This window comes from Ursus americanus, chromosome 17, assembly GCF_024610735.1.
Source record: "Ursus americanus isolate L20-20 chromosome 17, mUrsAme1.1.p, whole genome shotgun sequence".
Taxonomy (NCBI): domain Eukaryota; kingdom Metazoa; phylum Chordata; class Mammalia; order Carnivora; family Ursidae; genus Ursus; species Ursus americanus.
The window spans coordinates 33,220,865-33,236,709 of NC_142143.1; the positions used below are offsets into that span (position 1 = coordinate 33,220,865).

At 37.0% G+C, this 15,845-nt stretch overlaps 1 pseudogene; it reads left to right on the top strand.

The window, feature by feature from the left end:
* The first annotated feature begins 4,686 nt into the window (after nucleotides 1–4,686).
* On the top strand, nucleotides 4,687–5,006 carry LOC123780903 (large ribosomal subunit protein eL30 pseudogene; annotated as a pseudogene).
* The last annotated feature ends 10,839 nt before the right edge of the window (nucleotides 5,007–15,845 follow it).

Here is a 15,845-nt window from a genome sequence, read left to right on the forward strand (position 1 = left end):
GGGAAGGATCTGTTCCACACCTTTCTCTTAGCTTCTGGTGCTATCAGTGATGCTTGATGTCCCTAGGCTTGCAGCTGAGTAATGCCAATCACTGCTTCCATCATCACATAGCATTCTCCCCCTGGGTCATTATGTCATCATCTTATAGACACCTGTCATTGTATTAAGGACTCATCCTCTTCCAGTATGATCTCATCTTAAGTATTTACTTCTGCAATGATTCTATTTCCAAATACGCTCACATTCTGTAGTACTGGATGTGAGAATTCCAACATCTTTCCAGTGGACACAATTCAACCTGTAATACATATCAAATGATACAAACAGAAACCAAGAATAGCCTCAGCATTCTTTCTGGAGGGATCTCTGAACTCATCAGATGTAACTTTCTAATGATCTCTTTTGTCACAGTAGGGCACGGTTTAATTTCAGAGTAATGGATGAATGCTATCAATGCCTGTAGTATATCTAAACTCAAAAGAAGATGTTTAAGTTTGGAGCTTTTGGGTTTTATGCTCCCATGCAGGGCTAGGGAGACCTGTGTGTTACCTTCCAGTTTCCAGCCAGGTACATCCCAATTGATAAATTCCAGATTTGTTTTCTTCTCTTTTCTTTTCTTTAAGAGAGGGAGAGAGGTGCAGGTAGGGGCAGAGAGAGAGGGAGAGAGAGAATCTTAAGCAGACTCCAAGCCCAGCCCAGAGCCCAATGTGGGACTCTATTTCACAACCCTGAGATCACGACCTGAGCCTAAATCAAGAGTCTAACATTAACCTACTGAGGCACCCAGTCACCCCCACCTTTTTTTTTTTTTTTCAGATTTATTTTCAACAATCAATCTTGACAGACCAAACATAGCCTGCTAAAGTACTCTTAGATGAAAACTCACCCAGGTATCTCCCAGGTAGTAAAATACCATTAGAATTTACAAAGGGCTCTAGTTTATGTCAACACTACCTCAGGTGTCCCCTAGGGAGGAGAAAGTGGATTATAGATCCATGTGATAACTAGATTTCAAGATGACTCCAATGATCCCTGTCTCCAGGTATTCATGTCTTTTTATAGTTCCTTCTTACATTGTATTAGGATTGGTTTGTTTGACCAACAGAAAACAACAGAAGTCATTATATGTGACTTCAGAGACTTGTCCATAAAAGACTGTGTAGCTTCTGTCACATGCCAGATGCCATGCCATGGAAACATTCAAACAACCTTATGAACTCTATATGGCCATCAACTGAGGCCTTTTTCTGACAGCCAGCAAAGATTGAGGCTTTATGCCAACAGCCCTGTGAGTGAGCCATCTTCAAGGCAGATTTTCCAGCTCCAGTCAAGTCTTGTGGTAATAATAGTTGTTGGAGAGGAAAAATTTTCCTTTACCCTGTAAGATTCTTCTAGCTGGTCTAAGAATTAAATTAACATGAAACAGATTACCAAGAGGGGAAAAGCAATTCACATGTAGGTATGGGGAATCCACATAGGCATGAGCTTTGCAAGACTCAGGCAAAATGAGGCATATATGTCATCCTGAACTAAGGAGAAGAAGGTAGAGGTCTTGGATTTTAAAGAAGGGGATGTAATTTACAGAAAGATGAAAAAGTAAATGTTTGGTAAACAAATATTTGCTGGGCCACACAGAAAGGATAGGAACTAGGGAGGAATTTTAACAGACTTTGCTAGGTTCTTCCCTTTTTACCATGCCTAGTTGATGTTATAATGTGGTTATCTATGGTCATAGCCCTTTTCCTAGATCTGGTCCTCTCTCTAAATCCTTTAAGGCAATAAGAGGGAAAGTCAAAGTTTCTTCCTGAGTCAGCTGGGCCTTGATCGTTTTCAGCTAGAAATAACCTGCATGCTGAAGTGGCACATCTTGGAGCAGCCTGCCCTTGGCCTCTACACAGTCCTAACCTGGACTGCAGTCTCATAGGAGACCCTGAGTCTGAACTATTTAGTTAAGTCACATCTCAATCCCTGACCCACAGAAACTCCCATAATAAATGTTGCTTTAAGCTGCTAAATTTAAGGTAATTTTTTGTGCAGCAATATATAACATACACACTTTGTTAACCTCTCCAATATCTTAAAATACTTTTCCCTAATTTTACATGTATTGGGAATCTGTCTCTCTACTTCCAGAAGTGCATTTTAAAATTTGTAAGAAATCCTCAGGCTTCATAGCTATAATTGAAAACCACCTCCTCTAGCTTCTTATTGCTTTGGAAAGACTTCTCTCTCTGTACTCATGACCCTTCAACTTTTTGTGTCTATTTTCTGAGCATTATACTGTCTGGCTAACTATCTCTGAATTTTGCCTCAGTAACTTTGTGTTTTATATGTGCTAATGTGCATAATGAATTACTCAAGGTCTTTTTTGTTTTGTTTTGTTATGTTTGTTGTTGTTGTTATTGTTTTATGGGGTGAATGTGGAGATCTAGAAGAAATTCCTGAGTGGGGCTGGAAACACTGATGATTTTCTTCATTTGGAAGAAACAGGGATATCATGCACTTCCTGTATTTGTGTTCTTAAACATGCCTTGGGTTCAGTTGTTCTGAAGTGTTACTTTTTAATCATTTTATATTCAATATTTATGCCATTCCCAAGTACATATAGGCTAACTAAAACTTTGACTAATATGCTTACTTGTTTCTCAGTTTCCTTCAGGAATTAATGCATGTAAACAATGCTTAATTGGTAATTCCTCGGGGGTGCACTTTTTAGGACTGCTAGCCTGTCGACACACCAGGTCTCTTTAATTGCTCTAGCTTTAGAGTCATTAGGGATGCTCTCTTCACTTAAGATTAAAATAAATCTTTTGCTATAAAGAAGATTCTAAACTCAGAAAAAAAATTAAAGCCAGTGGTATTCCTATGAAGAAATTCTTATTTTTACAGAGATGACAACTTACATTAGATACTTATTCCATAGCTCACATTTTGAGTTTAAAATTCTGCACCAGTTTAACCTGTTTCATTGGAATTGTTCTTTCCATTATGCAGTTTTCATTATATTTTCCATTAGTGAAGAAAAGCAATGACCCAAAGAATCCATGTGTCTAAGACATATAATTTTAGAAAGCAGCAACGACATCATTGATTTTTCCCTCCCAAATGATGTGCGGCTAAAGAGAGCAGAGGATATAGAGATTTGGTATAAAATAAGAACATGTTTCTGCAATATGAAACAATTTGATCTCAGATTCCCACCGAATATAGCTTATTTATTTTAAAACAAATTTAATCCAACAATACCTCTTTCTTGGTCTGTCTCTATTTCTCTGTCTTTTCCACTCTATCTCCCTCTCCCTTTGGCAGTAGTTTTGTGTTTTCATGCATATACGTTGTTTATTCTTAGCAACAGGAGTGAGGTTTCCTCTTCAAATCCTATATTCGCTCAATTCATAGATTCTTTCAATTCCCCTAAAACTGCCATTTTTTTTTTTTCTGGGCTCATCTCTTTTTTGGAAAAAAAAAGAAACCAATATAGTACAACTTTCTATTTTCCAATCTCTTCCCTTAGAGTTGTAACATAATACCTGCTTCTAAGCTTCCTCAGGCATCAGAGCTTACCAAATGCTTTGCCTCTGAAGGACATAGGAGACTATCTTCCCAGTCTTTGATAACAGTTTCCTGTGACCAAGTGACTACTAAATCAATCTAGATTTTAAGCTTTTGTTCTGTAGCACTGAACTTCTATATACCAATTTCTAGACTAGTCAAAATGAGCTAGGTTAAGCTGTGCAAAGGAACCCCCAAATCTTGGTAGCTACACACACACACACACACACTCATGCACACACACACACACACACATGCACACAACTTTATCTCTTGCTCAATGTAGGCCAACAGTGGTCTCTGTTTAGTATAGTCACTCAAGGGCTCAGGCTGAGAGAAGCTTCTTTTCTCTTCATGCTTCAGGACAATAACCATACCAATAGGAAGGCAATATAGTGAACCAAACACTACTAGACATTTTCTTTCAATGTGGGGCATTTCTTTCTGCTTATGTTTCATTTCCAAAAGCAAGTCACACAGGTAGGTATGTCTACAATGAGGTCAGAGGAATGCAAATCCGCTATGTGGCAGGAAGAAGAAAATCTGAAAGTACTTGATGAAAAGCATTTTTAAAAAACTTCAAAATAGTGAACACAGTTTTAAGGAGTTTTGACTTTGTTCTAAATTCTAAGTGAAAGCATGTAGAGAATGTTAAGCAGATGTGTAAAATTACCTGATGTATTTTTTCTGAAAAATTCTCTTAATATACAACATAAAATCTAATATCTGCTCCTTATTCTAAATATAACATATATACGGTTCTAAAATATAACATATTCTAAAATTAACATATATACAGTTACTACATATGCCAGCTGACCACCCATGCATGAGACAGCAACCATGGGACCCTCACCCATAATGTATTCCCTCTGGGACATAAGGGGAAGCAACCTCCATTATCTGGGCCTCACCAATTGCCATAGCAGAAGGAAGAGAACAAACAAATCGTATACTGCTTTGAGAAATATAGCCATATCGTCTGCCCAGTTTATCCTACTACATGTGTTGTCCATTGGTGGATGTTAGTATTTGGGAGTCAACAATTAAGAAATAAAACAAAGGAACTTTTTCTCGCCCAGCCATTTTGGTGGCTGTTCTTGGTTGGGGCCATCCCACACCTAAGGCAGGAAGATGGTGGCCACAAAGAAGACGAAAGAGTCACTGGAGTTGATCAGTTCTAGGCTCCAACTCATTATGAAAAGTGGAAAGTACCTGCGGGGTACAAGCAGCTCTGAAAATGATCAGACATGGCAAAGTGAAACTGGTCATCCTCCCAACAACTGCCCAGCCTTGAGGAAATCTGAAATAGAATACTATACCATGTTGAAACTGGAGCCCATCACTACAGTGGCAATAATAGTGAATTGGGCACAGCATGTGGGAAGTACTACAGAGTGTGCGCACTGGTTGTCAGTGATCCAGGTGATTCTGATTCCATTAGAAACATGTGAGAAGTAAATCACACAGAATTCTTCCTTAATAAAACAAGCCAGAGTTTGTTTTAAAAATAAATAAATAAACAAACAAACAAACAAACAAACAAAGGATCCTGACTGGAAGAAATGGTTCAACATAGGGCTAAAATCAACTCCCTAATATGTATCCCTGAATTGAATATCTTTCCCTAAATTATAGGTCTCCTTGTTGAAGAGATGGTCTTCCTTGATAAGCTTACAACATGAATTAACAGAAATGCCAGGGAGCTAAAAATTCTCTTCTAAGAATAGAGAAAGCTACCGTTGTTGTTGTTCTTGTTTTTTTGTTTGTTTTGCTCCAAATATTCTATTTTAATGCATAGATTTCAGCATCGCTCTTTTCAAGGCTTTGCAGGAGAAGTTAGTGGTCAAGGCCATTTATTTGGTCAAGAAAGCCTGTGTAATGGTCTAGGGGTCAGAAGATCCATATTTAAATATTCCTAGTCACCAAATAGTTGCTTAGTGACTATGAATGAGTGGAAAGACTCATCTGCTGTGTGATATGGACTGACAGCCAGTCTACCAACAGGGGTTAATTTGGGCTATTCTAAGAACGTGGAGGCTTCAGTGTGCTGCTGGGATCTACAGTCCTGGGGTTAAATGCCTTTGGTTAATTGTGAACCTACAGCAAGCTATGCTGTTTAATTTTTCTTGATAGCAATCAGCTGCCAAGTTTGCATGCTTATAATATATGACACTGTGATTCATGTCTTATGAACATTATCTTATTTAAATAACTCTATGAGAAATAGATCCATTTTTGTAGATGAGGGGATTAAGATTTACTAAAGGTAAATTGTATGTTCAAGACCACAGTCTCAGTAAGTTTCAGAGATGTGACTTAAATTGAACACAATCGGACACCAATGCCACTGCTATCAACTACCACGCTAAAAAAAAGTCTCATTGTTTTCTTTGTCAAAAAGTGGGAGAAATAATTGTAAGCAGGAGAAACCAAGATGATACTGGAAATATGTTTGAGAGCAGAAGATGTATGGCAAGTACGCTGAATGGGGTAATTGCTTAGTGACTGGAAATATTTAAAAACTGCATTTATGGTTGGAGAGTGCATGAAGAGAGGTACGTTCTGGCACATAGCGCTTTCATGCGGTAGCTACTTTGTGCTTATGGAGGAGTTGGTCCTACTAAAGTAAGCTTTCAGGCTTGACAGAAAAAAGATGTGTGGCATATAGTCAGGGCTCTTTCCACATGGGAAATTAGTACTTAAGTTTAGTACTTTCTCATCCTTTGGAAGAGACCTGCTTTCCAGACTCTCCCATCATTAAATGTGAGAGAGCTGATATAATTGGTGGGATGGAGTTTGGGGGAAGACGATCTGCAGTGACTGAGAGCAAAAACTCACATTTTGACCTCACTGCATTGGATTATGACAACACTATGTAGTTTTCTCTTGAAGAATATCCTATATATGAAATTGCCTTGATCTTATATTAGAAAAACTGCAATCAAAGAAACTCACCAAACCACTGAAATCCACTAATCCTCACTAACTTTTTATCCCGGACTCTACAGTAAACACATAAAATTCTAATGGTCTGCCAACCAGTCAAGAAAGAGGAGAATGATTTTCTGTCAGGCAATAAGTGGATGATATACGAACTTTAGTCAGGAATAGAATTAAAATATGCAATTCTAATTTAGAGAAAATTTCCATTAATGACTTAAAGGGACATTTTTTAAATGAATGATACACTTACCTCTTCCAAATTAAGAAAAAAATACATAATTAAAATGCAAAATTGCCTCACTAGAAAAGTTGCTGATATATTCAAAGCATGCACTTTACATAGTAATTGTTTCAATCTAAATGCTGAGAGAATTTTCTTGCTTCCAATCTTATCCCAAAATATTATGTCCTTCAAGCAATATAACATCTCATATAAAAAGTAATGGTCATGGAGAGGAACCCCCCAAAAATGTCATGTAAAACCGAACTTGATCTTAGCCATTTCTACCTTTTAAAGTGACAACAGAGGTAGGTAGTAGTTGCATAATTCAGATCAGTGAAAGAAATAAAAATATGTTTACTGCTCTCTTCCTATCATGGAGCCTAAGTGTCAGAAGGGATAGGTCTGATATTTTAACATCTTGGCCAATGTGGAATTGTAAGGGCTGGCACCTGGTGTGGGTGGCCTGGGGTTTCATAGAACACATTAGTGAGTCTTTAGATCTGAAAAGGCAGGACGACACTTAGTTACAGGAGACGGAGAGTCAGATTTCTTCTCTAAGTAAGGGAGAGAATAAAGTGTGTGCATGTAGCAGAACTGGCCAACGGGACAGACCTGGAAGAAAGGAGGGAAAGAGCAGAGAGGAAAGAGTGCTGAGCAACAAGACAAATCGTTAAAGCCCATTCACAAGGTGAGGTAGTAAGACATTTCCTATTGTGAGGTGGCCAGAGTTTTAATTTAAAAAACTTCTTTAAGTAACATTTTTGCTATGGAAAATATCAAACATACATAAAATGCAGAGAATAGTTGAATGATCTCCCTCTACCTATCACCCAGCTTTAATAATTATCAGTGGCCAATCCTGTTTTCTCTGTATCACTGCAAACTTTCCATTCCTTCCTCCTCCTGGATCCTTTTGAATCAAATTCAAATCATCATATAATTTAACTCTTAAATATTTTAGTTACTTCTAGAATGTAATGACTCTTCAAAATTCACTGCAGTACCATTATTATGTCACCAAAATGAATAATAAATTCTCAAAATTATTGAATAACCAGTTGGTGTTCACATTTTCACAACTGTTTCATAATTTCACTTTTTAATAGTTTAAAATTGGTTATATGTCCCAACTCTCACCTGTTTTCCTCCCTTCCTCTGTACTTTTTCTTTTACTACTTGTTGAAGACACAGGGTCATTTTTCCTTTGAATTTGCCACATGCTACATTTTGCTAATTGTATATATGTGGTGTTGTCTAATATATATTCTGTTCCATTTCCTATAAATTGAAGGTTGGATACAGGGACTTCATGAGATATAGTTTTGATATTTTTGTCAAGAGTAGTTCATAAGTGGTATTGTGTTCTTCTGTCAGAAGACAATTATTCTGCGGTTGACTTCCTTTTTTTATGTTAATAGGCATTAATATATTCATTTCCTAGATCCACTATTTAATTAGAGGTTGAAACTGGTGATATTCCAATTCTATCATTAGTTCTTAATTAATTATCAGGGATATTTCTATACAGAGAAATTTGGAAAACTTTTAAAAGGTGTCATCGTGAATCTTCCATTTTTCTTGCACATTTAATAAGTTCAATGATATTTAGAGAATTTAGTATCAGTGACATTTTTGCAAGGGAGATCAAAGAAAGTGTACCATGTTCTGTCTTTGCACAATAGAAACCTTATAAGAGGGATAGTGAAGTGATCTATAATTAATGTTTCAGCCAAAAGGAAGAGCTTGGAAACAAAAACGACTAATAAAAATTTAAGCCAACCTTGCAATTCTATGAAACTAAAAGGGCAGCAAATACATTATGTTGTTTGATGTAACATCATTTGAAATGTAAAGGACATGATATCTTGGTAAGAAAGTCCAACATCAAAAAGAATGTTTTTCCAAAGCTTAACTGTTGACGTGAACTTTTATATTTTTAGATCATAGTGCTAATTTGTGTTTACAATTAAAATCCTCAAGCCATGTGCTAAAGAAATATAGAGCTATGTTTAATTAATTAATTAATGCAGTAAATATGCTAAATACTTAACACAATAACCAGATATCCCTTTATCTCTACTGTACTTCAAATGTATCAACATTAAAATTCTCACAAGTTGCTTATTTATAATAGCTATTTTTTAACTTTGGAGAAATTCAAACTTTTGATACTTTGATCATACCACTGATACTTTCATTATGACAGCAAAGAAAATGAAGAAAGGACGAATTTCTTTCCAACTTGGTTGTTTCCATTAGAAGGCTGGAGTAAAAGATTCTGAGAAGTGGGATTTTACTGAAGTACATGTATCCCCGTTTTTTTTTTTTTTGAAAATTCACTTTACGCCTGCTTTGCTTTTACTAAAGACCTACAGGGTTACCTGTTTTCACTAACTGAAAGAGATCCAAAGAGGATTTTAGCTTTCACAAAAAAGCAAAACAGTGAGAATGGCATTCAGCATTTGTTTTGTAGTGAGGTGTTTTGGAGGTAGCTAGGCGAGAGCAGCAGGAGTGACCCCAGGAAGGAGCTCCCAATTCAGCAACTCAGTATCAGGCCCCCACAACTTTGAAGTGTGTGTGAGAGCATCTGTGCTTTGTCTCATTTGTTTTACGCATTTCTTAGGTGTGTCCTAAGGTGTCAGAAAAGCCTAAAAGAGGTTATTTTTGGGGTCTGGGAATGCTAAAAAAATTTCCGTATTAATTAATAGTAATTGCTCTCTTTACTTTGTACAATTTCAGCTTATGAAAGTTTCTGAGGAAAGCTCTACTTATGGATAGTGGGAGAAACCTGTATGTTTATATTCAACTTATTTTTCTAAGATTTTCCTTTAGAAGAGACCTGTCGATAAAAATAATATGAGGCCTGTGTCTTTGGGCCTATGGGAGTAAAACTTTCAGTATCATTCTAAGCGATCATGTCCCTCTTGCAATTTACTTCATGGAGAAAATGAACTGATTACATGGGCAAGAAACTGATTTACGCTCAGCTTAGCACTTTATTTGTAATGGGCTCAAGGAGCCAGAGGAAAGAGAACCTTCTTTAACCTATTCTATTCCCTTCACCTCAGGTTGTTCTCTCCTCCAGGAAAGTTGAAGTCTCCATGCTGCTGAAAGAAGGGGCAATCTATATCTATTTTCATTCAAGTAGTGAATTTCTTATCCAAAATTTTGTCACTAGATTTCATTTTCTACACAGTGCTATCATTGGTTTAATCCCCTCTCCCCATCACTGATCACGTTATGTTTTGCCACGTGTCTGCCAAATGATAAAGTAAAATACCATCAGCTTATTCACTCAGTCAAATATTTGAGTATCTACCATGTGACAAACCCTTACTAAGATTGACGCCTTTCCTCGAGGGCTTATAAAGTGCAGTCCATGGTGCTAAATATCAAGAAAGAGATGTAGAAAAATAAAAATAAATGTATACGAAAAATACTTTTCCGTGATGAGGAAGTAACCAGGTGAAGAATGGGCTCAGGAAGAGCCAGGAGCGTGTACAAAATCAGGAAGTCACAAACAAGACATTCTTGCTCAGGCACCCAAGACCTTGGTCATTTGTAATATTGCAATGCTTCCTTCTTATAGGGATATATGAATTTAATAAGTTGCAACCAGAGAGGATGAAGCCACATGATTGGGCTATTTCATTCCCAACAGTCAATTTACAGAATTTCTAAGTGGAAGAATCAGAAAGCATGATACATGACATAGTACTTATATCTAGTGCTGTATCATGAGAAATATTATATGCTGGTTAGTTTTCATATCTCTATGAAAGAAACTGGTATGATTTAATATCATTATATTCTCAGTCATCTTAGGCGTAAAAGAGGGAGTAATGCCACCTTCTCGAGGAGAGACACAGACAAGTTTATGACTATGGAGCTCTCTCTGGGTAAGCCTCTTTCTGTCTACCATCACAAAATAGTGGGCGACCTCACTTCCCAGAAATAGGAAAGGTCTACCATTAGTTGAGAAAACAATGTCCATAGGTAATATCTGATCATCTGATATTCTGTATCCTGAATACAGAATAAAGGAACATTAAAAACAACCAAGAATTTCTGAATGATGTCTGTGTCATGCTATCCTGAACTTCTGACTTGTTGCCTTAAAACAAAAATACAGATGACAACCCATTAATTAAACAGTATCCTGTAAAGTTAAGGGTTTCCTCCTGATCTTTGGCCTAAAAAAATTCATGTAATTGCTTTTGTTCAGTATTACTTAAGATGTAGGGTGTTTAGAGGGAGAAATGGAATACTTATGGGACACCCAAAGGGAGAGGTCTGGTAGATAGTTTTAACTTTATGATTTCTATTACATCTCTGAAGCAGGATGTGGGGAAAGAGGTGAGTCCATTTCGAGGATCAGGAAGATTGATCACACAGCTTGAAAGAGTTAGATTTGGGCCTCCTACAAAGCCCCCTGCCTCTAGAACCTATCTTCTCAGTCATTTTTCTCTTACCCTAGACGAGGTACGCAGATGGAAAGGTTTGCTGCTGCAGTTAAGATAACGTATATGGCTGGTATATGGTTTTAAGAAATTTGGAAACATAAGACATTTTACCATTGAATGACACACTTTAATTTGCATTAGTCAAAATTTTCACCTCTTTTTCTTTCTGAAATACACTTCAGTTCCCTCTTTTATGTTTGCTTTGTTTTGCATTAGAGGTGTTGGTATATATACGACTGGGTATATTTTTGTTGACGTTCTGTAAGACTCTGGTTCTGCTATAGTTAGGGGCAAATATTACAGATTTTATTGAACTTCTCCAAAGAGTAGCACCAGGTAGAGAACATCAGAAGAATTCATAAATGCTTAGAAATTGCAGCTTTTAAAACAGTAGAGTGCGTAGTACTTTAAAGTTAAGCATGCATATGTTACATGCTTAACAAATTTATAAAGCTCATCAAATTAATATGTGCTTGCTTAGCTAGCCTCATCAATGTCTTGTGATATACAGGTTTAATCTTTAAGGCAACGGATATACAATGACTGGACACTGATGTTATGAGCAATTAGAGACTGAGAAGATGTTTACTTGCATTAAAGAATGATATGTGTGTGTGTCTCCCTTTATTCTAGCAATACCTAACAAAGACCTAATATGTGCCAAATCTTGTTCTAAGTACTGGAAACAGAGCAATAAATATTAGGGATTACATCTCAGCTCTGTGGAGTTAATACTTGCTTGTAGGAGTCAAACATTAAAGCTTACAGTCAATGTAGAAGTTATACTTCGAGCCAAAAAAAGAGAACTTAAATTTTATCATAAGTTTATGTGGCAGAGAAGAGTGAACTATATGCACGTACTAAGAGACCCAAAACAGACTACATTTATTGAATTTTCTTAGGGGCATTTGGATGAATAAGAAATAGCCCTTTGAAGCACTTGATAAACTAAACTTAAGAATAGCTATAGATTCTGAGAGAAACTACCAAATTCACAGCCCCTGAAGAAGGAAGTGGTCTAGTTTTAAATGTATTTGGTCATGACTTTTGTCACATGGCCCACATTCATGGAAGGAGCTGATTGCATAAAATGAGATATTCGACTCCAAAGCACCCAATTTATAGGCTAGGTAGTGTCCCATGGAAAATCCTAAAATGAGTTGACTTTTTCAATAAGGTTAATTGTGACTCGCTGGATCTAACTCAGTAATTTGAATTTGAGATTGCGAAGAGACTCAATTAGTTAGTAATTGAGGTAGAAGCATAAACAGCAATGCTAAGCTGCAGATGCCGTGAGTACGCAGACGCTGTGAAAAAGTGACTTTCGGAAGACTACAGTCATAGAGGGAATATGGTTGCTTTACAGCCATAGGAGAAATAGAAACAGGAATTGGTTGAATCTGAGGCAACATTACGGTGAGATGACTAGTATACAGATGAACAAACAGTGTCTGCTGAGGGCCAAAGATAGAACCTAGTCCCCAGAACCATGTCAGTCCTGAGTGACCCATTTCCTGAACTATACTCCAGTCTCCTGACATCAGAATATGCTTGTTGCTATTTTTTCCATGATGCCTGGTAGGCTAGCTTTTCCTCATTTCGGTGAGAGACCAGTCTTTTGTCTTACTTGAACATATTTCTTTGAAACAAACAAAAAAGCAACAACTATATATATATATATATATATATATATATATATATATATATATATATATATTTGATGTTGAAATCATAAGAATGTCTCTGTTCCTTGAAATTAAAACTACTGAAAAAAAAATTGATATTACAGCTTAGTCTAATGGTGGACAAAAATGAAACCCAGAAAAGAATCTGTAGAAATTGGGTGAGGAAGAAAAGGGGGACCTAGAGCCACAATGGAAAGAAGTACTTTGATTGACGGACAACTATATGACAGGTTGTATGCAAAGCCATTTACATACTATTTCATTGAGGTTTTATAACAGACTTTGAATAATTAGAAAAACATATATACTACTTTTTTGTTGATGAGGAAATGAGAGTATGGTTAAGTAACTACTTCAACATGAAACAACTTATATTTAAAAGGCCCATTTGACCCTCATGTTCTCCTTTTTCTACCTTAAAGCCCTGCCTCTCTAAAAGAAAAGACTTCTTTCTCCCCAGGCTAAGTTTCACTATTTTTCTAATGAGAAAGAGAATGCAAACTAATAGATAACAGTTTTTCTTATGGATTTCCCTAGTGATTATGCTTCACAGTTTAATAATTTATGGGTAGTTCTCATTCTACAATATGAGTTCAACTGTTATCAACTAAATATGTTTTTTTTTTAATATAAAGTTCTGAAAATCCCAGGAGTGAGTGTACTCTGATATCTGGACAGTCGAGTCCCCACTGAAAGTTTCAACGAAAATTCTGGTGTTTCCTTTGGCCCGTGAGATTAGAGACTTCCTGACAGAATACTGTTCTAGCGTGGTGTGATTCCATTCCTAGATGCTGCATTTCACACTGGAAACTGCAAATAAAACTATCACTTAAATAATACTACACTGATCAAAGAAATAGTCATCCCAGAGCAATCAATTTATTTGGTGACTGATGGATATTATCTGATAACTGAACACTAGATACACCCATTTTACATGTGATGGCATTTAAGTTTCTCTCTACTAGGAAGGCAATGTTTATCAATTTCTAAAGGGCTGAATTGCTTTGAAGATGTATAGTCTGTTTACCAAAAAAAATAAAATAAAATAAAATCTAGGTAAATTTCAGGCATAGTTATATTAAGATTGTTCTCAGTACCTCCTTCTGCTAGAAACTAAAGGGATAATTTTTTACTAAAATATGTTCTAATGCAATATTAAGGTAGTCTGACTTAAGTTGATATATACGCCATGACACATACTGCCTATTAATATTTTTTCTTTTGCCTTCCCATTTTTATGCTAACAAAAATAAATTTTATAGCCAAATTGTCTATTTCTAACCAATATACTTTAACAAAAGCCTAAGTGGTATTGTACATAACTCAGGTGTTGATGTAGGGGGCAAGGACCTAGAGAAGTGGATAGAAATATTCCATTGGTCAAGGTCTACAATCAGAGAAAATAGTGAGAAGTCAGTCGCTCATATAAAATTTGAACACTAGAGACCACAGTTTATTTCAACCTCCTGTTGGCAAGGTTTTGTGACAAGGCTGTTGGTATTCTGCCTTCCATAAATGTATGTATATACTTAGTGATAGAAACAGCATAGCTAAATTTCAGGTGGTTCATTTTTTTTTTTTTTTGCCTTGGCCAGATATATTGCACAGAGATAATTTTTAAAAATAGTTTTTCGGGAATTTTGGTCAAACTCAGCAGAAAGATAAAAACACCAAAATTGCAAAGATGACACTAATTGTAACAGTAAACATCAGAAATGTAAATGGCTCTCATTCACAGAGCACATCAAAGGTCAGCTCAATTAGGTTGATGGGGTTTGGAGCAGGCTGCCCCAGGCTGTGCCACTTTGACGTGAACATTGCTTTGAGCTGAAGACAATCCAGGGCCACAGGGACTCAGGCGGAGGTTTTTGCTTCTGCCCTAGTTCACGGAGAGAGGTAACTACAAAAACTCTGGGCTTAGTGTGATAGGCTCGGAGGAGCTTGGTAAGACCTGATTGTTCAAATTCCTCTCTGTGTCCCATTGTCTCTGCGCAACCTGACAAACATTTGTTTACCAAACATTTGCTCTTCCCATCTTCCTGTGAATTATCTCCTCGCCCTTTTGAAGTCCTAGACCCCTCTTCCAGTTCTTCGCTCACGATGGCACAGAAACCTCAACTGCCAGGGAGATTCATGTTTTGGGGTTTCCAGTATTGCAAAATTAAAGTTTTTCTCCTATTAATCTGTCTTATGTCAATTTTATTATTAGACTAGCCAAAGAACCTAGAAGGGAAGAAGGGAAAAGATTGCCCCCTGCTAGAAGAATGAAATGCTTAAAGACCATGAATTAAAGGTTGATGGTAACACATAAATTCTAGATCAGGGGGTAGAGATCTCATTCACAAAAAACAATAATATAATCCTACATGGTAAAAGGCAAAAACACCATGACACCCTGATGATTTAGGTAGACTTCAATTTAAGTATAAACAGCAACGAGTGCAGGTATCCTCAGCACCTGCAACGTTGCACGTGCTCTTCGTGATTTAGCTCGGCCAGCTCTCACAATGTCCTCTACAAGAAGTCATTGCTGTTCCCATTGTATTGGCCCCTGACACACAACAGACGCCTGCTAGACAGTGAGACTCAGGACAAAACAGGATGGTCGCACACCCTGCCCTCGCAGGGTTTGCAGAGAGGGCAACTTAGAGACTAGGAAGTGCAGAATGCCGGCATGTGATGGTGAAGTCAGCGCGGGCTGAGACATTTGTGTAAGACCTCGTAGCCAAAAGGAGAAGCCAGGAGAAAAGTGTGAATTTATTCCAGGCAGAGAAGACATGTGAAAAAGCCCACAAGAAAGACCCTGCATGGGGTGTTTTAAAGTATTGATAGATCTATTATTTGTCATGGAACAAAACAAAACAAAATAAAACCCCTTTCCTTTGATTCCCCTTCTCTCATCCTCCTCCTGCTTTTGCATCTTTTTACTGCTCTCTGTTAGGAGGGAAAACACCAAACCAAAGAAAATAAAAC